This window comes from Hydractinia symbiolongicarpus, chromosome 4, assembly GCF_029227915.1.
Source record: "Hydractinia symbiolongicarpus strain clone_291-10 chromosome 4, HSymV2.1, whole genome shotgun sequence".
Lineage (NCBI taxonomy): Eukaryota > Metazoa > Cnidaria > Hydrozoa > Anthoathecata > Hydractiniidae > Hydractinia > Hydractinia symbiolongicarpus.
Genome location: NC_079878.1, coordinates 7036786 through 7052332, shown reverse-complemented (window position 1 = coordinate 7052332; position 15547 = coordinate 7036786). Strand labels below are relative to the sequence as shown.

Below are 15547 nucleotides of genomic sequence, written 5' to 3'. Positions count from 1 at the left end.
ATTTGCATTGCTTGGACTCGTATCAAAGCGTGAGAAATATGACGGTAACGTTTTGAGTAAAAAAATAAAAGTATTTTGCTTAGAGTTGACTTAGGAAGTGAGTCCGTGTTCACGCGTTCACGGCCGGTTAGCTCAGTCGGCTAGAGCGTCGTGCTAATAACGCGAATGTCGTGGGTTCGAGCCCCACACTGGCCATTTTACGGGCTTTGCCGTCAAGTTGACGGGATCAAAACAACCTGGGTGCACTGCCACGTTGCTAGATTTTACTGGTGATCTGCCCGTGCTGTGGCGTGTGTTGACGGCGCATGAAAAGAAACCTTGCTCCAGGGGAGGCTCGAACTCCCGATCTTCGCATGTCTTTGTCGATACTGACTTATAAGTACGACGCGCTAACCGACTACGCCACTGGAGCCCGTGGATGTTAACGGGAAAGCTGAGGTCCGTGATTAGAATAGTCATGGTCCAGTAGGGCATTGACGGTATCACTTTATGGCAAGTACACGTTGCAACTGGCCTGTTTTGCCTGATGCACCGACTTTTCGTATTTGGCAAGGATCGCGTGCCTTCGTAGCTCAGGGGTTAGAGCACTGGTCTTGTAAACCAGGAGTCGAGAGTTCAACTCTCTCCGAGGGCTTTCAGGGAATGTCCGTTTAAAGTTGGCCTAACATGACTCCTCTTTCGAGCGGGTTGCGGCTATTTGCATTGCTTGGACTCGTATCAAAGCGTGAGAAATATGACGGTAACGTTTTGAGTAAAAAAATAAAAGTATTTTGCTTAGAGTTGACTTAGGAAGTGAGTCCGTGTTCACGCGTTCACGGCCGGTTAGCTCAGTCGGCTAGAGCGTCGTGCTAATAACGCGAATGTCGTGGGTTCGAGCCCCACACTGGCCATATTACGGGCTTTGCCGTCACGTTGACGGGATCAAAACAACCTGGGTGCACTGCCACGTTGCTAGATTTTACTGGTGATCTGCCCGTGCTGTGGCGTGTGTTGACGGCGCATGAAAAGAAACCTTGCTCCAGGGGAGGCTCGAACTCCCGATCTTCACATGTCTTTGTCGATACTAACTTATAAGTACGACGCGCTAACCGACTACGCCACTGGAGCTCGTGGATGTTAACGGGAAAGCTGAGGTCCGTGATTAGAATAGTCATGGTCCAGTAGGGCATTGACGGTATCACTTTATGGCAAGTACACGTTGCAACTGGCCTGTTTTGCCTGATGCACCGACTTTTCGTATTTGGCAAGGATCGCGTGCCTTCGTAGCTCAGGGGTTAGAGCACTGGTCTTGTAAACCAGGGGTCGAGAGTTCAAATCTCTCCGAGGGCTTTCAGGGAATGTCCGTTTAAAGTTGGCCTAACATGACTCCTCTTTCGAGCGGGTTGCGGCTATTTGCATTGCTTGGACTCGTATCAAAGCGTGAGAAATATGACGGTAACGTTTTGAGTAAAAAAATAAAAGTATTTTGCTTAGAGTTGACTAAGGAAGTGAGTCCGTGTTCACGCGTTCACGGCCGGTTAGCTCAGTCGGCTAGAGCGTCGTGCTAATAACGCGAATGTCGTGGGTTCGAGCCCCACACTGGCCATTTTACGGGCTTTGCCGTCACGTTGACGGGATCAAAACAACCTGGGTGCACTGCCACGTTGCTAGATTTTACTGGTGATCTGCCCGTGCTGTGGCGTGTGTTGACGGCGCATGAAAAGAAACCTTGCTCCAGGGGAGGCTCGAACTCCCGATCTTCGCATGTCTTTGTCGATACTGACTTATAAGTACGACGCGCTAACCGACTACGCCACTGGAGCCCGTGGATGTTAACGGGAAAGCTGAGGTCCGTGATTAGAATAGTCATGGTCCAGTAGGGCATTGACGGTATCACTTTATGGCAAGTACACGTTGCAACTGGCCTGTTTTGCCTGATGCACCGACTTTTCGTATTTGGCAAGGATCGCGTGCCTTCGTAGCTCAGGGGTTAGAGCACTGGTCTTGTAAACCAGGGGTCGAGAGTTCAAATCTCTCCGAGGGCTTTCAGGGAATGTCCGTTTAAAGTTGGCCTAACATGACTCCTCTTTCGAGCGGGTTGCGGCTATTTGCATTGCTTGGACTCGTATCAAAGCGTGAGAAATATGACGGTAACGTTTTGAGTAAAAAAATAAAAGTATTTTGCTTAGAGTTGACTTAGGAAGTGAGTCCGTGTTCACGCGTTCACGGCCGGTTAGCTCAGTCGGCTAGAGCGTCGTGCTAATAACGCGAATGTCGTGGGTTCGAGCCCCACACTGGCCATTTTACGGGCTTTGCCGTCACGTTGACGGGATCAAAACAACCTGGGTGCACTGCCACGTTGCTAGATTTTACTGGTGATCTGCCCGTGCTGTGGCGTGTGTTGACGGCGCATGAAAAGAAACCTTGCTCCAGGGGAGGCTCGAACTCCCGATCTTCGCATGTCTTTGTCGATACTGACTTATAAGTACGACGCGCTAACCGACTACGCCACTGGAGCCCGTGGATGTTAACGGGAAAGCTGAGGTCCGTGATTAGAATAGTCATGGTCCAGTAGGGCATTGACGGTATCACTTTATGGCAAGTACACGTTGCAACTGGCCTGTTTTGCCTGATGCACCGACTTTTCGTATTTGGCAAGGATCGCGTGCCTTCGTAGCTCAGGGGTTAGAGCACTGGTCTTGTAAACCAGGGGTCGAGAGTTCAAATCTCTCCGAGGGCTTTCAGGGAATGTCCGTTTGAAGTTGGCCTAACATGACTCCTCTTTCGAGCGGGTTGCGGCTATTTGCATTGCTTGGACTCGTATCAAAGCGTGAGAAATATGACGGTAACGTTTTGAGTAAAAAAATAAAAGTATTTTGCTTAGAGTTGACTTAGGAAGTGTGTCCGTGTTCACGCGTTCACGGCCGGTTAGCTCAGTCGGCTAGAGCGTCGTGCTAATAACGCGAATGTCGTGGGTTCGAGCCCCACACTGGCCATTTTACGGGCTTTGCCGTCACGTTGACGGGATCAAAACAACCTGGGTGCACTGCCACGTTGCTAGATTTTACTGGTGATCTGCCCGTGCTGTGGCGTGTGTTGACGGCGCAAGAAAAGAAACCTTGCTCCAGGGGAGGCTCGAACTCCCGATCTTCGCATGTCTTTGTCGATACTGACTTATAAGTACGACGCGCTAACCGACTACGCCACTGGAGCCCGTGGATGTTAACGGGAAAGCTGAGGTCCGTGATTAGAATAGTCATGGTCCAGTAGGGCATTGACGGTATCACTTTATGGCAAGTACACGTTGCAACTGGCCTGTTTTGCCTGATGCACCGACTTTTCGTATTTGGCAGGGATCGCGTGCCTTCGTAGCTCAGGGGTTAGAGCACTGGTCTTGTAAACCAGGGGTCGAGAGTTCAAATCTCTCCGAGGGCTTTCAGGGAATGTCCGTTTAAAGTTGGCCTAACATGACTCCTCTTTCGAGTGGGTTGCGGCTATTTGCATTGCTTGGACTCGTATCAAAGCGTGAGAAATATGACGGTAACGTTTTGAGTAAAAAAATAAAAGTATTTTGCTTAGAGTTGACTTAGAAAGTGAGTCCGTGTTCACGCGTTCACGGCCGATTAGCTCAGTCGGCTAGAGCGTCGTGCTAATAACGCGAATGTCGTGGGTTCGAGCCCCACACTGGCCATTTTACGGGCTTTGCCGTCACGTTGACGGGATCAAAACAACCTGGGTGCACTGCCACGTTGCTAGATTTTACTGGTGATCTGCCCGTGCTGTGGCGTGTGTTGACGGCGCATGAAAAGAAACCTTGCTCCAGGGGAGGCTCGAACTCCCGATCTTCGCATGTCTTTGTCGATACTGACTTATAAGTACGACGCGCTAACCGACTACGCCACTGGAGCCCGTGGATGTTAACGGGAAAGCTGAGGTCCGTGATTAGAATAGTCATGGTCCAGTAGGGCATTGACGGTATCACTTTATGGCAAGTACACGTTGCAACTGGCCTGTTTTGCCTGATGCACCGACTTTTCGTATTTGGCAAGGATCGCGTGCCTTCGTAGCTCAGGGGTTAGAGCACTGGTCTTGTAAACCAGGGGTCGAGAGTTCAAATCTCTCCGAGGGCTTTCAGGGAATGTCCGTTTAAAGTTGGCCTAACATGACTCCTCTTTCGAGCGGGTTGCGGCTATTTGCATTGCTTGGACTCGTATCAAAGCGTGAGAAATATGACGGTAACGTTTTGAGTAAAAAAATAAAAGTATTTTGCTTAGAGTTGACTTAGGAAGTGAGTCCGTGTTCACGCGTTCACGGCCGGTTAGCTCAGTCGGCTAGAGCGTCGTGCTAATAACGCGAATGTCGTGGGTTCGAGCCCCACACTGGCCATTTTACGGGCTTTGCCGTCACGTTGACGGGATCAAAACAACCTGGGTGCACTGCCACGTTGCTAGATTTTACTGGTGATCTGCCCGTGCTGTGGCGTGTGTTGACGGCGCATGAAAAGAAACCTTGCTCCAGGGGAGGCTCGAACTCCCGATCTTCGCATGTCTTTGTCGATACTGACTTATAAGTACGACGCGCTAACCGACTACGCCACTGGAGCCCGTGGATGTTAACGGGAAAGCTGAGGTCCGTGATTAGAATAGTCATGGTCCAGTAGGGCATTGACGGTATCACTTTATGGCAAGTACACGTTGCAACTGGCCTGTTTTGCCTGATGCACCGACTTTTCGTATTTGGCAAGGATCGCGTGCCTTCGTAGCTCAGGGGTTAGAGCACTGGTCTTGTAAACCAGGGGTCGAGAGTTCAAATCTCTCCGAGGGCTTTCAGGGAATGTCCGTTTAAAGTTGGCCTAACATGACTCCTCTTTCGAGCGGGTTGCGGCTATTTGCATTGCTTGGACTCGTATCAAAGCGTGAGAAATATGACGGTAACGTTTTGAGTAAAAAAATAAAAGTATTTTGCTTACAGTTGATTTAGGAAGTGAGTCCGTGTTCACGCGTTCACGGCCGGTTAGCTCAGTCGGCTAGAGCGTCGTGCTAATAACGCGAATGTCGTGGGTTCGAGCCCCACACTGGCCTTTTTACGGGCTTTGCCGTCACGTTGACGGGATCAAAACAACCTGGGTGCACTGCCACGTTGCTAGATTTTACTGGTGATCTGCCCGTGCTGTGGCGTGTGTTGACGGCGCATGAAAAGAAACCTTGCTCCAGGGGAGGCTCGAACTCCCGATCTTCGCATGTCTTTGTCGATACTGACTTATAAGTACGACGCGCTAACCGACTACGCCACTGGAGCCCGTGGATGTTAACGGGAAAGCTGAGGTCCGTGATTAGAATAGTCATGGTCCAGTAGGGCATTGACGGTATCACTTTATGGCAAGTACACGTTGCAACTGGCCTGTTTTGCCTGATGCACCGACTTTTCGTATTTGGCAAGGATCGCGTGCCTTCGTAGCTCAGGGGTTAGAGCACTGGTCTTGTAAACCAGGGGTCGAGAGTTCAAATCTCTCCGAGGGCTTTCAGGGAATGTCCGTTTAAAGTTGGCCTAACATGACTCCTCTTTCGAGCGGGTTGCGGCTATTTGCATTGCTTGGACTCGTATCAAAGCGTGAGAAATATGACGGTAACGTTTTGAGTATAAAAATAAAAGTATTTTGCTTAGAGTTGACTTAGGAAGTGAGTCCGTGTTCACGCGTTCACGGCCGGTTAGCTCAGTCGGCTAGAGCGTCGTGCTAATAACGCGAATGTCGTGGGTTCGAGCCCCACACTGGCCATTTTACGGGCTTTGCCGTCACGTTGACGGGATCAAAACAACCTGGGTGCACTGCCACGTTGCTAGATTTTACTGGTGATCTGCCCGTGCTGTGGCGTGTGTTGACGGCGCATGAAAAGAAACCTTGCTCCAGGGGAGGCTCGAACTCCCGATCTTCGCATGTCTTTGTCGATACTGACTTATAAGTACGACGCGCTAACCGACTACGCCACTGGAGCCCGTGGATGTTAACGGGAAAGCTGAGGTCCGTGATTAGAATAGTCATGGTCCAGTAGGGCATTGACGGTATCACTTTATGGCAAGTACACGTTGCAACTGGCCTGTTTTGCCTGATGCACCGACTTTTCGTATTTGGCAAGGATCGCGTGCCTTCGTAGCTCAGGGGTTAGAGCACTGGTCTTGTAAACCAGGGGTCGAGAGTTCAAATCTCTCCGAGGGCTTTCAGGGAATGTCCGTTTAAAGTTGGCCTAACATGACTCCTCTTTCGAGCGGGTTGCGGCTATTTGCATTGCTTGGACTCGTATCAAAGCGTGAGAAATATGACGGTAACGTTTTGAGTAAAAAAATAAAAGTATTTTGCTTAGAGTTGACTTAGGAAGTGAGTCCGTGTTCACGCGTTCACGGCCGGTTAGCTCAGTCGGCTAGAGCGTCGTGCTAATAACGCGAATGTCGTGGGTTCGAGCCCCACACTGGCCATATTACGGGCTTTGCCGTCACGTTGACGGGATCAAAACAACCTGGGTGCACTGCCACGTTGCTAGATTTTACTGGTGATCTGCCCGTGCTGTGGCGTGTGTTGACGGCGCATGAAAAGAAACCTTGCTCCAGGGGAGGCTCGAACTCCCGATCTTCACATGTCTTTGTCGATACTGACTTATAAGTACGACGCGCTAACCGACTACGCCACTGGAGCCCGTGGATGTTAATGGGAAAGCTGAGGTCCGTGATTAGAATAGTCATGGTCCAGTAGGGCATTGACGGTATCACTTTATGGCAAGTACACGTTGCAACTGGCCTGTTTTGCCTGATGCACCGACTTTTCGTATTTGGCAAGGATCGCGTGCCTTCGTAGCTCAGGGGTTAGAGCACTGGTCTTGTAAACCAGGGGTCGAGAGTTCAAATCTCTCCGAGGGCTTTCAGGGAATGTCCGTTTAAAGTTGGCCTAACATGACTCCTCTTTCGAGCGGGTTGGGGCTATTTGCATTGCTTGGACTCGTATCAAAGCGTGAGAAATATGACGGTAACGTTTTGAGTAAAAAAATAAAAGTATTTTGCTTAGAGTTGACTTAGGAAGTGAGTCCGTGTTCACGCGTTCACGGCCGGTTAGCTCAGTCGGCTAGAGCGTCGTGCTAATAACGCGAATGTCGTGGGTTAGAGCCCCACACTGGCCATTTTACGGGCTTTGCCGTCACGTTGACGGGATGAAAACAACCTGGGTGCACTGCCACGTTGCTAGATTTTACTGGTGATCTGCCCGTGCTGTGGCGTGTGTTGACGGCGCATGAAAAGAAACCTTGCTCCAGGGGAGGCTCGAACTCCCGATCTTCGCATGTCTTTGTCGATACTGACTTATAAGTACGACGCGCTAACCGACTACGCCACTGGAGCCCGTGGATGTTAACGGGAAAGCTGAGGTCCGTGATTAGAATAGTCATGGTCCAGTAGGGCATTGACGGTATCACTTTATGGCAAGTACACGTTGCAACTGGCCTGTTTTGCCTGATGCACCGACTTTTCGTATTTGGCAAGGATCGCGTGCCTTCGTAGCTCAGGGGTTAGAGCACTGGTCTTGTAAACCAGGGGTCGAGAGTTCAAATCTCTCCGAGGGCTTTCAGGGAATGTCCGTTTAAAGTTGGCCTAACATGACTCCTCTTTCGAGCGGGTTGCGGCTATTTGCATTGCTTGGACTCGTATCAAAGCGTGAGAAATATGACGGTAACGTTTTGAGTAAAAAAATAAAAGTATTTTGCTTAGAGTTGACTTAGGAAGTGAGTCCGTGTTCACGCGTTCACGGCCGGTTAGCTCAGTCGGCTAGAGCGTCGTGCTAATAACGCGAATGTCGTGGGTTCGAGCCCCACACTGGCCATTTTACGGGCTTTGCCGTCACGTTGACGGGATCAAAACAACCTGGGTGCACTGCCACGTTGCTAGATTTTACTGGTGATCTGCCCGTGCTGTGGCGTGTGTTGACGGCGCATGAAAAGAAACCTTGCTCCAGGGGAGGCTCGAACTCCCGATCTTCGCATGTCTTTGTCGATACTGACTTATAAGTACGACGCGCTAACCGACTACGCCACTGGAGCCCGTGGATGTTAACGGGAAAGCTGAGGTCCGTGATTAGAATAGTCATGGTCCAGTAGGGCATTGACGGTATCACTTTATGGCAAGTACACGTTGCAACTGGCCTGTTTTGCCTGATGCACCGACTTTTCGTATTTGGCAAGGATCGCGTGCCTTCGTAGCTCAGGGGTTAGAGCACTGGTCTTGTAAACCAGGGGTCGAGAGTTCAAATCTCTCCGAGGGCTTTCAGGGAATGTCCGTTTAAAGTTGGCCTAACATGACTCCTCTTTCGAGCGGGTTGCGGCTATTTGCATTGCTTGGACTCGTATCAAAGCGTGAGAAATATGACGGTAACGTTTTGAGTAAAAAAATAAAAGTATTTTGCTTACAGTTGACTTAGGAAGTGAGTCCGTGTTCACGCGTTCACGGCCGGTTAGCTCAGTCGGCTAGAGCGTCGTGCTAATAACGCGAATGTCGTGGGTTCGAGCCCCACACTGGCCTTTTTACGGGCTTTGCCGTCACGTTGACGGGATCAAAACAACCTGGGTGCACTGCCACGTTGCTAGATTTTACTGGTGATCTGCCCGTGCTGTGGCGTGTGTTGACGGCGCATGAAAAGAAACCTTGCTCCAGGGGAGGCTCGAACTCCCGATCTTCGCATGTCTTTGTCGATACTGACTTATAAGTACGACGCGCTAACCGACTACGCCACTGGAGCCCGTGGATGTTAACGGGAAAGCTGAGGTCCGTGATTAGAATAGTCATGGTCCAGTAGGGCATTGACGGTATCACTTTATGGCAAGTACACGTTGCAACTGGCCTGTTTTGCCTGATGCACCGACTTTTCGTATTTGGCAAGGATCGCGTGCCTTCGTAGCTCAGGGGTTAGAGCACTGGTCTTGTAAACCAGGGGTCGAGAGTTCAAATCTCTCCGAGGGCTTTCAGGGAATGTCCGTTTAAAGTTGGCCTAACATGACTCCTCTTTCGAGCGGGTTGCGGCTATTTGCATTGCTTGGACTCGTATCAAAGCGTGAGAAATATGACGGTAACGTTTTGAGTAAAAAAATAAACGTATTTTGCTTAGAGTTGACTTAGGAAGTGAGTCCGTGTTCACGCGTTCACGGCCGGTTAGCTCAGTCGGCTAGAGCGTCGTGCTAATAACGCGAATGTCGTGGGTTCGAGCCCCACACTGGCCATTTTACGGGCTTTGCCGTCACGTTGACGGGATCAAAACAACCTGGGTGCACTGCCACGTTGCTAGATTTTACTGGTGATCTGCCCGTGCTGTGGCGTGTGTTGACGGCGCATGAAAAGAAACCTTGCTCCAGGGGAGGCTCGAACTCCCGATCTTCGCATGTCTTTGTCGATACTGACTTATAAGTACGACGCGCTAACCGACTACGCCACTGGAGCCCGTGGATGTTAACGGGAAAGCTGAGGTCCGTGATTAGAATAGTCATGGTCCAGTAGGGCATTGACGGTATCACTTTATGGCAAGTACACGTTGCAACTGGCCTGTTTTGCCTGATGCACCGACTTTTCGTATTTGGCAAGGATCGCGTGCCTTCGTAGCTCAGGGGTTAGAGCACTGGTCTTGTAAACCAGGGATCGAGAGTTCAACTCTCTCCGAGGGCTTTCAGGGAATGTCCGTTTAAAGTTGGCCTAACATGACTCCTCTTTCGAGCGGGTTGCGGCTATTTGCATTGCTTGGACTCGTATCAAAGCGTGAGAAATATGACGGTAACGTTTTGAGTAAAAAAATAAAAGTATTTTGCTTACAGTTGACTTAGGAAGTGAGTCCGTGTTCACGCGTTCACGGCCGGTTAGCTCAGTCGGCTAGAGCGTCGTGCTAATAACGCGAATGTCGTGGGTTCGAGCCCCACACTGGCCATTTTACGGGCTTTGCCGTCACGTTGACGGGATCAAAACAACCTGGGTGCACTGCCACGTTGCTAGATTTTACTGGTGATCTGCCCGTGCTGTGGCGTGTGTTGACGGCGCATGAAAAGAAACCTTGCTCCAGGGGAGGCTCGAACTCCCGATCTTCGCATGTCTTTGTCGATACTGACTTATAAGTACGACGCGCTAACCGACTACGCCACTGGAGCCCGTGGATGTTAACGGGAAAGCTGAGGTCCGTGATTAGAATAGTCATGGTCCAGTAGGGCATTGACGGTATCACTTTATGGCAAGTACACGTTGCAACTGGCCTGTTTTGCCTGATGCACCGACTTTTCGTATTTGGCAAGGATCGCGTGCCTTCGTAGCTCAGGGGTTAGAGCACTGGTCTTGTAAACCAGGGGTCGAGAGTTCAAATCTCTCCGAGGGCTTTCAGGGAATGTCCGTTTAAAGTTGGCCTAACATGACTCCTCTTTCGAGCGGGTTGCGGCTATTTGCATTGCTTGGACTCGTATCAAAGCGTGAGAAATATGACGGTAACGTTTTGAGTAAAAAAATAAAAGTATTTTGCTTAGAGTTGACTTAGGAAGTGAGTCCGTGTTCACGCGTTCACGGCCGGTTAGCTCAGTCGGCTAGAGCGTCGTGCTAATAACGCGAATGTCGTGGATTCGAGCCCCACACTGGCCATTTTACGGGCTTTGCCGTCACGTTGACGGGATCAAAACAACCTGGGTGCACTGCCACGTTGCTAGATTTTACTGGTGATCTGCCCGTGCTGTGGCGTGTGTTGACGGCGCATGAAAAGAAACCTTGCTCCAGGGGAGGCTCGAACTCCCGATCTTCGCATGTCTTTGTCGATACTGACTTATAAGTACGACGCGCTAACCGACTACGCCACTGGAGCCCGTGGATGTTAATGGGAAAGCTGAGGTCCGTGATTAGAATAGTCATGGTCCAGTAGGGCATTGACGGTATCACTTTATGGCAAGTACACGTTGCAACTGGCCTGTTTTGCCTGATGCACCGACTTTTCGTATTTGGCAAGGATCGCGTGCCTTCGTAGCTCAGGGGTTAGAGCACTGGTCTTGTAAACCAGGGGTCGAGAGTTCAAATCTCTCCGAGGGCTTTCAGGGAATGTCCGTTTAAAGTTGGCCTAACATGACTCCTCTTTCGAGCGGGTTGCGGCTATTTGCATTGCTTGGACTCGTATCAAAGCGTGAGAAATATGACGGTAACGTTTTGAGTAAAAAAATAAAAGTATTTTGCTTAGAGTTGACTTAGGAAGTGAGTCCGTGTTCACGCGTTCACGGCCGGTTAGCTCAGTCGGCTAGAGCGTCGTGCTAATAACGCGAATGTCGTGGGTTCGAGCCCCACACTGGCCATTTTACGGGCTTTGCCGTCACGTTGACGGGATCAAAACAACCTGGGTGCACTGCCACGTTGCTAGATTTTACTGGTGATCTGCCCGTGCTGTGGCGTGTGTTGACGGCGCATGAAGAGAAACCTTGCTCCAGGGGAGGCTCGAACTCCCGATCTTCGCATGTCTTTGTCGATACTGACTTATAAGTACGACGCGCTAAACGACTACGCCACTGGAGCCCGTGGATGTTAACGGAAAAGAGAGGTCCGTGATTAGAATAGTCATGGTCCAGTAGGGCATTGACGGTATCACTTTATGGCAAGTACACGTTGCAACTGGCCTGTTTTGCCTGATGCACCGACTTTTCGTATTTGGCAAGGATCGCGTGCCTTCGTAGCTCAGGGGTTAGAGCACTGGTCTTGTAAACCAGGGGTCGAGAGTTCAAATCTCTCCGAGGGCTTTCAGGGAATGTCCGTTTAAAGTTGGCCTAACATGACTCCTCTTTCGAGCGGGTTGCGGCTATTTGCATTGCTTGGACTCGTATCAAAGCGTGAGAAATATGACGGTAACGTTTTGAGTAAAAAAATAAAAGTATTTTGCTTAGAGTTGACTTAGGAAGTGAGTCCGTGTTCACGCGTTCACGGCCGGTTAGCTCAGTCGGCTAGAGCGTCGTGCTAATAACGCGAATGTCGTGGGTTCGAGCCCCACAGTGGCCATTTTACGGGCTTTGCCGTCACGTTGACGGGATCAAAACAACCTGGGTGCACTGCCACGTTGCTAGATTTTACTGGTGATCTGCCCGTGCTGTGGCGTGTGTTGACGGCGCATGAAAAGAAACCTTGCTCCAGGGGAGGCTCGAACTCCCGATCTTCGCATGTCTTTGTCGATACTGACTTATAAGTACGACGCGCTAACCGACTACGCCACTGGAGCCCGTGGATGTTAACGGGAAAGCTGAGGTCCGTGATTAGAATAGTCATGGTCCAGTAGGGCATTGACGGTATCACTTTATGGCAAGTACACGTTGCAACTGGCCTGTTTTGCCTGATGCACCGACTTTTCGTATTTGGCAAGGATCGCGTGCCTTCGTAGCTCAGGGGTTAGAGCACTGGTCTTGTAAACCAGGGGTCGAGAGTTCAAATCTCTCCGAGGGCTTTCAGGGAATGTCCGTTTAAAGTTGGGCTAACATGACTCCTCTTTCGAGCGGGTTGCGGCTATTTGCATTGCTTGGACTCGTATCAAAGCGTGAGAAATATGACGGTAACGTTTTGAGTAAAAAAATAAAAGTATTTTGCTTAGAGTTGACTTAGGAAGTGAGTCCGTGTTCACGCGTTCACGGCCGGTTAGCTCAGTCGGCTAGAGCGTCGTGCTAATAACGCGAATGTCGTGGGTTCGAGCCCCACACTGGCCATTTTACGGGCTTTGCCGTCACGTTGACGGGATCAAAACAACCTGGGTGCACTGCCACGTTGCTAGATTTTACTGGTGATCTGCCCGTGCTGTGGCGTGTGTTGACGGCGCATGAAAAGAAACCTTGCTCCAGGGAAGGCTCGAACTCCCGATCTTCGCATGTCTTTGTCGATACTGACTTATAAGTACGACGCGCTAACCGACTACGCCACTGGAGCCCGTGGATGTTAACGGGAAAGCTGAGGTCCGTGATTAGAATAGTCATGGTCCAGTAGGGCATTGACGGTATCACTTTATGGCAAGTACACGTTGCAACTGGCCTGTTTTGCCTGATGCACCGACTTTTCGTATTTGGCAAGGATCGCGTGCCTTCGTAGCTCAGGGGTTAGAGCACTGGTCTTGTAAACCAGGGGTCGAGAGTTCAAATCTCTCCGAGGGCTTTCAGGGAATGTCCGTTTAAAGTTGGCCTAACATGACTCCTCTTTCGTGCGGGTTGCGGCTATTTGCATTGCTTGGACTCGTATCAAAGCGTGAGAAATATGACGGTAACGTTTTGAGTAAAAAAATAAAAGTATTTTGCTTAGAGTTGACTTAGGAAGTGAGTCCGTGTTCACGCGTTCACGGCCGGTTAGCTCAGTCGGCTAGAGCGTCGTGCTAATAACGCGAATGTCGTGGGTTCGAGCCCCACACTGGCCATTTTACGGGCTTTGCCGTCACGTTGACGGGATCAAAACAACCTGGGTGCACTGCCACGTTGCTAGATTTTACTGGTGATCTGCCCGTGCTGTGGCGTGTGTTGACGGCGCATGAAAAGAAACCTTGCTCCAGGGGAGGCTCGAACTCCCGATCTTCGCATGTCTTTGTCGATACTGACTTATAAGTACGACGCGCTAACCGACTACGCCACTGGAGCCCGTGGATGTTAACGGGAAAGCTGAGGTCCGTGATTAGAATAGTCATGGTCCAGTAGGGCATTGACGGTATCACTTTATGGCAAGTACACGTTGCAACTGGCCTGTTTTGCCTGATGCACCGACTTTTCGTATTTGGCAAGGATCGCGTGCCTTCGTAGCTCAGGGGTTAGAGCACTGGTCTTGTAAACCAGGGGTCGAGAGTTCAAATCTCTCCGAGGGCTTTCAGGGAATGTCCGTTTAAAGTTGGCCTAACATGACTCCTCTTTCGAGCGGGTTGCGGCTATTTGCATTGCTTGGACTCGTATCAAAGCGTGAGAAATATTACGGTAACGTTTTGAGTAAAAAAATAAAAGTATTTTGCTTAGAGTTGACTTAGGAAGTGAGTCCGTGTTCACGCGTTCACGGCCGGTTAGCTCAGTCGGCTAGAGCGTCGTGCTAATAACGCGAATGTCGTGGGTTCGAGCCCCACACTGGCCATTTTACGGGCTTTGCCGTCACGTTGACGGGATCAAAACAACCTGGGTGCACTGCCACGTTGCTAGATTTTACTGGTGATCTGCCCGTGCTGTGGCGTGTGTTGACGGCGCATGAAAAGAAACCTTGCTCCAGGGGAGGCTCGAACTCCCGATCTTCGCATGTCTTTGTCGATACTGACTTATAAGTACGACGCGCTAACCGACTACGCCACTGGAGCCCGTGGATGTTAACGGGAAAGCTGAGGTCCGTGATTAGAATAGTCATGGTCCAGTAGGGCATTGACGGTATCACTTTATGGCAAGTACACGTTGCAACTGGCCTGTTTTGCCTGATGCACCGACTTTTCGTATTTGGCAAGGATCGCGTGCCTTCGTAGCTCAGGGGTTAGAGCACTGGTCTTGTAAACTAGGCGTCGAGAGTTCAAATCTCTCCGAGGGCTTTCAGGGAATGTCCGTTTAAAGTTGGCCTAACATGACTCCTCTTTCGAGCGGGTTGCGGCTATTTGCATTGCTTGGACTCGTATCAAAGCGTGAGAAATATGACGGTAACGTTTTGAGTAAAAAAATAAAAGTATTTTGCTTAGAGTTGACTTAGGAAGTGAGTCCGTGTTCACGCGTTCACGGCCGGTTAGCTCAGTCGGCTAGAGCGTCGTGCTAATAACGCGAATGTCGTGGGTTCGAGCCCCACACTGGCCATTTTACGGGCTTTGCCGTCACGTTGACGGGATCAAAACAACCTGGGTGCACTGCCACGTTGCTAGATTTTACTGGTGATCTGCCCGTGCTGTGGCGTGTGTTGACGGCGCATGAAAAGAAACCTTGCTCCAAGGGAGGCTCTAACTCCCGATCTTCGCATGTCTTTGTCGATACCGACTTATAAGTACGACGCGCTAACCGACTACGCCACTGGAGCCCGTGGATGTTAACGGGAAAGCTGAGGTCCGTGATTAGAATAGTCATGGTCCAGTAGGGCATTGACGGTATCACTTTATGGCAAGTACACGTTGCAACTGGCCTGTTTTGCCTGATGCACCGACTTTTCGTATTTGGCAAGGATCGCGTGCCTTCGTAGCTCAGGGGTTAGAGCACTGGTCTTGTAAACCAGGGGTCGAGAGTTCAAATCTCTCCGAGGGCTTTCAGGGAATGTCCGTTTAAAGTTGGCCTAACATGACTCCTCTTTCGAGCGGGTTGCGGCTATTTGCATTGCTTGGACTCGTAACAAAGCGTGAGAAATATGACGGTAACGTTTTGAGTAAAAAAATAAAAGTATTTTGCTTAGAGTTGACTTAGGAAGTGAGTCCGTGTTCACGCGTTCACGGCCGGTTAGCTCAGTCGGCTAGAGCGTCGTGCTAATAACGCGAATGTCGTGGGTTCGAGCCCCACACTGGCCATTTTACGGGCTTTGCCGTCACGTTGACGGGATCAAAACAACCTGGGTGCACTGCCACGTTGCT

At 50.4% G+C, this 15547-nt stretch overlaps 54 non-coding genes across 54 annotated transcripts; 37 read left to right on the top strand and 17 right to left on the bottom strand.

Moving 5' to 3' along the window:
* The first annotated feature begins 121 nt into the window (after positions 1 to 121).
* Trnai-aau (transfer RNA isoleucine (anticodon AAU)) lies at positions 122 to 195 on the top strand. The gene has a single exon. It is a non-coding gene; the product is annotated as a tRNA-Ile (tRNA).
* Positions 196 to 319: 124 nt separating this feature from the next.
* Positions 320 to 412, bottom strand: Trnai-uau (transfer RNA isoleucine (anticodon UAU)). The gene is given in 2 exon segments: positions 320 to 355; positions 375 to 412. It is a non-coding gene; the product is annotated as a tRNA-Ile (tRNA).
* Positions 413 to 816: 404 nt separating this feature from the next.
* Positions 817 to 890, top strand: Trnai-aau (transfer RNA isoleucine (anticodon AAU)). Its single transcript has one exon. It is a non-coding gene; the product is annotated as a tRNA-Ile (tRNA).
* Positions 891 to 1256: 366 nt separating this feature from the next.
* Trnat-ugu (transfer RNA threonine (anticodon UGU)) lies at positions 1257 to 1329 on the top strand. Its single transcript has one exon. It is a non-coding gene; the product is annotated as a tRNA-Thr (tRNA).
* A 182-nt stretch (positions 1330 to 1511) lies between these two features.
* Trnai-aau (transfer RNA isoleucine (anticodon AAU)) lies at positions 1512 to 1585 on the top strand. Its single transcript has one exon. It is a non-coding gene; the product is annotated as a tRNA-Ile (tRNA).
* A 124-nt stretch (positions 1586 to 1709) lies between these two features.
* Positions 1710 to 1802, bottom strand: Trnai-uau (transfer RNA isoleucine (anticodon UAU)). Its single transcript is given in 2 exon segments — positions 1710 to 1745; positions 1765 to 1802. It is a non-coding gene; the product is annotated as a tRNA-Ile (tRNA).
* A 149-nt stretch (positions 1803 to 1951) lies between these two features.
* Positions 1952 to 2024, top strand: Trnat-ugu (transfer RNA threonine (anticodon UGU)). Its single transcript has one exon. It is a non-coding gene; the product is annotated as a tRNA-Thr (tRNA).
* A 182-nt stretch (positions 2025 to 2206) lies between these two features.
* On the top strand, positions 2207 to 2280 carry Trnai-aau (transfer RNA isoleucine (anticodon AAU)). Its single transcript has one exon. It is a non-coding gene; the product is annotated as a tRNA-Ile (tRNA).
* A 124-nt stretch (positions 2281 to 2404) lies between these two features.
* Positions 2405 to 2497, bottom strand: Trnai-uau (transfer RNA isoleucine (anticodon UAU)). Its single transcript is given in 2 exon segments — positions 2405 to 2440; positions 2460 to 2497. It is a non-coding gene; the product is annotated as a tRNA-Ile (tRNA).
* Positions 2498 to 2646: 149 nt separating this feature from the next.
* Positions 2647 to 2719, top strand: Trnat-ugu (transfer RNA threonine (anticodon UGU)). The gene has a single exon. It is a non-coding gene; the product is annotated as a tRNA-Thr (tRNA).
* Positions 2720 to 2901: 182 nt separating this feature from the next.
* Positions 2902 to 2975, top strand: Trnai-aau (transfer RNA isoleucine (anticodon AAU)). Its single transcript has one exon. It is a non-coding gene; the product is annotated as a tRNA-Ile (tRNA).
* Positions 2976 to 3099: 124 nt separating this feature from the next.
* On the bottom strand, positions 3100 to 3192 carry Trnai-uau (transfer RNA isoleucine (anticodon UAU)). The gene is given in 2 exon segments: positions 3100 to 3135; positions 3155 to 3192. It is a non-coding gene; the product is annotated as a tRNA-Ile (tRNA).
* A 149-nt stretch (positions 3193 to 3341) lies between these two features.
* Trnat-ugu (transfer RNA threonine (anticodon UGU)) lies at positions 3342 to 3414 on the top strand. Its single transcript has one exon. It is a non-coding gene; the product is annotated as a tRNA-Thr (tRNA).
* A 380-nt stretch (positions 3415 to 3794) lies between these two features.
* Positions 3795 to 3887, bottom strand: Trnai-uau (transfer RNA isoleucine (anticodon UAU)). Its single transcript is given in 2 exon segments — positions 3795 to 3830; positions 3850 to 3887. It is a non-coding gene; the product is annotated as a tRNA-Ile (tRNA).
* A 149-nt stretch (positions 3888 to 4036) lies between these two features.
* Trnat-ugu (transfer RNA threonine (anticodon UGU)) lies at positions 4037 to 4109 on the top strand. The gene has a single exon. It is a non-coding gene; the product is annotated as a tRNA-Thr (tRNA).
* A 182-nt stretch (positions 4110 to 4291) lies between these two features.
* Positions 4292 to 4365, top strand: Trnai-aau (transfer RNA isoleucine (anticodon AAU)). Its single transcript has one exon. It is a non-coding gene; the product is annotated as a tRNA-Ile (tRNA).
* Positions 4366 to 4489: 124 nt separating this feature from the next.
* Trnai-uau (transfer RNA isoleucine (anticodon UAU)) lies at positions 4490 to 4582 on the bottom strand. Its single transcript is given in 2 exon segments — positions 4490 to 4525; positions 4545 to 4582. It is a non-coding gene; the product is annotated as a tRNA-Ile (tRNA).
* A 149-nt stretch (positions 4583 to 4731) lies between these two features.
* Trnat-ugu (transfer RNA threonine (anticodon UGU)) lies at positions 4732 to 4804 on the top strand. Its single transcript has one exon. It is a non-coding gene; the product is annotated as a tRNA-Thr (tRNA).
* Positions 4805 to 5184: 380 nt separating this feature from the next.
* On the bottom strand, positions 5185 to 5277 carry Trnai-uau (transfer RNA isoleucine (anticodon UAU)). Its single transcript is given in 2 exon segments — positions 5185 to 5220; positions 5240 to 5277. It is a non-coding gene; the product is annotated as a tRNA-Ile (tRNA).
* Positions 5278 to 5426: 149 nt separating this feature from the next.
* Trnat-ugu (transfer RNA threonine (anticodon UGU)) lies at positions 5427 to 5499 on the top strand. The gene has a single exon. It is a non-coding gene; the product is annotated as a tRNA-Thr (tRNA).
* Positions 5500 to 5681: 182 nt separating this feature from the next.
* Positions 5682 to 5755, top strand: Trnai-aau (transfer RNA isoleucine (anticodon AAU)). Its single transcript has one exon. It is a non-coding gene; the product is annotated as a tRNA-Ile (tRNA).
* Positions 5756 to 5879: 124 nt separating this feature from the next.
* Trnai-uau (transfer RNA isoleucine (anticodon UAU)) lies at positions 5880 to 5972 on the bottom strand. The gene is given in 2 exon segments: positions 5880 to 5915; positions 5935 to 5972. It is a non-coding gene; the product is annotated as a tRNA-Ile (tRNA).
* A 149-nt stretch (positions 5973 to 6121) lies between these two features.
* On the top strand, positions 6122 to 6194 carry Trnat-ugu (transfer RNA threonine (anticodon UGU)). The gene has a single exon. It is a non-coding gene; the product is annotated as a tRNA-Thr (tRNA).
* Positions 6195 to 6376: 182 nt separating this feature from the next.
* Positions 6377 to 6450, top strand: Trnai-aau (transfer RNA isoleucine (anticodon AAU)). The gene has a single exon. It is a non-coding gene; the product is annotated as a tRNA-Ile (tRNA).
* Positions 6451 to 6816: 366 nt separating this feature from the next.
* On the top strand, positions 6817 to 6889 carry Trnat-ugu (transfer RNA threonine (anticodon UGU)). The gene has a single exon. It is a non-coding gene; the product is annotated as a tRNA-Thr (tRNA).
* A 380-nt stretch (positions 6890 to 7269) lies between these two features.
* Positions 7270 to 7362, bottom strand: Trnai-uau (transfer RNA isoleucine (anticodon UAU)). The gene is given in 2 exon segments: positions 7270 to 7305; positions 7325 to 7362. It is a non-coding gene; the product is annotated as a tRNA-Ile (tRNA).
* A 149-nt stretch (positions 7363 to 7511) lies between these two features.
* Trnat-ugu (transfer RNA threonine (anticodon UGU)) lies at positions 7512 to 7584 on the top strand. The gene has a single exon. It is a non-coding gene; the product is annotated as a tRNA-Thr (tRNA).
* A 182-nt stretch (positions 7585 to 7766) lies between these two features.
* Positions 7767 to 7840, top strand: Trnai-aau (transfer RNA isoleucine (anticodon AAU)). Its single transcript has one exon. It is a non-coding gene; the product is annotated as a tRNA-Ile (tRNA).
* A 124-nt stretch (positions 7841 to 7964) lies between these two features.
* Positions 7965 to 8057, bottom strand: Trnai-uau (transfer RNA isoleucine (anticodon UAU)). Its single transcript is given in 2 exon segments — positions 7965 to 8000; positions 8020 to 8057. It is a non-coding gene; the product is annotated as a tRNA-Ile (tRNA).
* A 149-nt stretch (positions 8058 to 8206) lies between these two features.
* Positions 8207 to 8279, top strand: Trnat-ugu (transfer RNA threonine (anticodon UGU)). The gene has a single exon. It is a non-coding gene; the product is annotated as a tRNA-Thr (tRNA).
* A 380-nt stretch (positions 8280 to 8659) lies between these two features.
* On the bottom strand, positions 8660 to 8752 carry Trnai-uau (transfer RNA isoleucine (anticodon UAU)). Its single transcript is given in 2 exon segments — positions 8660 to 8695; positions 8715 to 8752. It is a non-coding gene; the product is annotated as a tRNA-Ile (tRNA).
* A 149-nt stretch (positions 8753 to 8901) lies between these two features.
* Positions 8902 to 8974, top strand: Trnat-ugu (transfer RNA threonine (anticodon UGU)). The gene has a single exon. It is a non-coding gene; the product is annotated as a tRNA-Thr (tRNA).
* A 182-nt stretch (positions 8975 to 9156) lies between these two features.
* On the top strand, positions 9157 to 9230 carry Trnai-aau (transfer RNA isoleucine (anticodon AAU)). The gene has a single exon. It is a non-coding gene; the product is annotated as a tRNA-Ile (tRNA).
* Positions 9231 to 9354: 124 nt separating this feature from the next.
* Trnai-uau (transfer RNA isoleucine (anticodon UAU)) lies at positions 9355 to 9447 on the bottom strand. The gene is given in 2 exon segments: positions 9355 to 9390; positions 9410 to 9447. It is a non-coding gene; the product is annotated as a tRNA-Ile (tRNA).
* Positions 9448 to 9596: 149 nt separating this feature from the next.
* Positions 9597 to 9669, top strand: Trnat-ugu (transfer RNA threonine (anticodon UGU)). Its single transcript has one exon. It is a non-coding gene; the product is annotated as a tRNA-Thr (tRNA).
* Positions 9670 to 9851: 182 nt separating this feature from the next.
* Trnai-aau (transfer RNA isoleucine (anticodon AAU)) lies at positions 9852 to 9925 on the top strand. Its single transcript has one exon. It is a non-coding gene; the product is annotated as a tRNA-Ile (tRNA).
* Positions 9926 to 10049: 124 nt separating this feature from the next.
* Positions 10050 to 10142, bottom strand: Trnai-uau (transfer RNA isoleucine (anticodon UAU)). Its single transcript is given in 2 exon segments — positions 10050 to 10085; positions 10105 to 10142. It is a non-coding gene; the product is annotated as a tRNA-Ile (tRNA).
* A 149-nt stretch (positions 10143 to 10291) lies between these two features.
* Trnat-ugu (transfer RNA threonine (anticodon UGU)) lies at positions 10292 to 10364 on the top strand. The gene has a single exon. It is a non-coding gene; the product is annotated as a tRNA-Thr (tRNA).
* Positions 10365 to 10744: 380 nt separating this feature from the next.
* Positions 10745 to 10837, bottom strand: Trnai-uau (transfer RNA isoleucine (anticodon UAU)). Its single transcript is given in 2 exon segments — positions 10745 to 10780; positions 10800 to 10837. It is a non-coding gene; the product is annotated as a tRNA-Ile (tRNA).
* Positions 10838 to 10986: 149 nt separating this feature from the next.
* Positions 10987 to 11059, top strand: Trnat-ugu (transfer RNA threonine (anticodon UGU)). Its single transcript has one exon. It is a non-coding gene; the product is annotated as a tRNA-Thr (tRNA).
* Positions 11060 to 11241: 182 nt separating this feature from the next.
* Positions 11242 to 11315, top strand: Trnai-aau (transfer RNA isoleucine (anticodon AAU)). Its single transcript has one exon. It is a non-coding gene; the product is annotated as a tRNA-Ile (tRNA).
* A 365-nt stretch (positions 11316 to 11680) lies between these two features.
* Positions 11681 to 11753, top strand: Trnat-ugu (transfer RNA threonine (anticodon UGU)). Its single transcript has one exon. It is a non-coding gene; the product is annotated as a tRNA-Thr (tRNA).
* Positions 11754 to 12133: 380 nt separating this feature from the next.
* Trnai-uau (transfer RNA isoleucine (anticodon UAU)) lies at positions 12134 to 12226 on the bottom strand. The gene is given in 2 exon segments: positions 12134 to 12169; positions 12189 to 12226. It is a non-coding gene; the product is annotated as a tRNA-Ile (tRNA).
* A 149-nt stretch (positions 12227 to 12375) lies between these two features.
* Positions 12376 to 12448, top strand: Trnat-ugu (transfer RNA threonine (anticodon UGU)). Its single transcript has one exon. It is a non-coding gene; the product is annotated as a tRNA-Thr (tRNA).
* A 182-nt stretch (positions 12449 to 12630) lies between these two features.
* Trnai-aau (transfer RNA isoleucine (anticodon AAU)) lies at positions 12631 to 12704 on the top strand. The gene has a single exon. It is a non-coding gene; the product is annotated as a tRNA-Ile (tRNA).
* A 366-nt stretch (positions 12705 to 13070) lies between these two features.
* Positions 13071 to 13143, top strand: Trnat-ugu (transfer RNA threonine (anticodon UGU)). The gene has a single exon. It is a non-coding gene; the product is annotated as a tRNA-Thr (tRNA).
* A 182-nt stretch (positions 13144 to 13325) lies between these two features.
* Positions 13326 to 13399, top strand: Trnai-aau (transfer RNA isoleucine (anticodon AAU)). Its single transcript has one exon. It is a non-coding gene; the product is annotated as a tRNA-Ile (tRNA).
* Positions 13400 to 13523: 124 nt separating this feature from the next.
* Trnai-uau (transfer RNA isoleucine (anticodon UAU)) lies at positions 13524 to 13616 on the bottom strand. Its single transcript is given in 2 exon segments — positions 13524 to 13559; positions 13579 to 13616. It is a non-coding gene; the product is annotated as a tRNA-Ile (tRNA).
* A 149-nt stretch (positions 13617 to 13765) lies between these two features.
* On the top strand, positions 13766 to 13838 carry Trnat-ugu (transfer RNA threonine (anticodon UGU)). Its single transcript has one exon. It is a non-coding gene; the product is annotated as a tRNA-Thr (tRNA).
* A 182-nt stretch (positions 13839 to 14020) lies between these two features.
* Positions 14021 to 14094, top strand: Trnai-aau (transfer RNA isoleucine (anticodon AAU)). The gene has a single exon. It is a non-coding gene; the product is annotated as a tRNA-Ile (tRNA).
* Positions 14095 to 14218: 124 nt separating this feature from the next.
* On the bottom strand, positions 14219 to 14311 carry Trnai-uau (transfer RNA isoleucine (anticodon UAU)). The gene is given in 2 exon segments: positions 14219 to 14254; positions 14274 to 14311. It is a non-coding gene; the product is annotated as a tRNA-Ile (tRNA).
* Positions 14312 to 14715: 404 nt separating this feature from the next.
* Trnai-aau (transfer RNA isoleucine (anticodon AAU)) lies at positions 14716 to 14789 on the top strand. The gene has a single exon. It is a non-coding gene; the product is annotated as a tRNA-Ile (tRNA).
* A 366-nt stretch (positions 14790 to 15155) lies between these two features.
* Trnat-ugu (transfer RNA threonine (anticodon UGU)) lies at positions 15156 to 15228 on the top strand. Its single transcript has one exon. It is a non-coding gene; the product is annotated as a tRNA-Thr (tRNA).
* A 182-nt stretch (positions 15229 to 15410) lies between these two features.
* Trnai-aau (transfer RNA isoleucine (anticodon AAU)) lies at positions 15411 to 15484 on the top strand. Its single transcript has one exon. It is a non-coding gene; the product is annotated as a tRNA-Ile (tRNA).
* Positions 15485 to 15547: the final 63 nt, after the last annotated feature.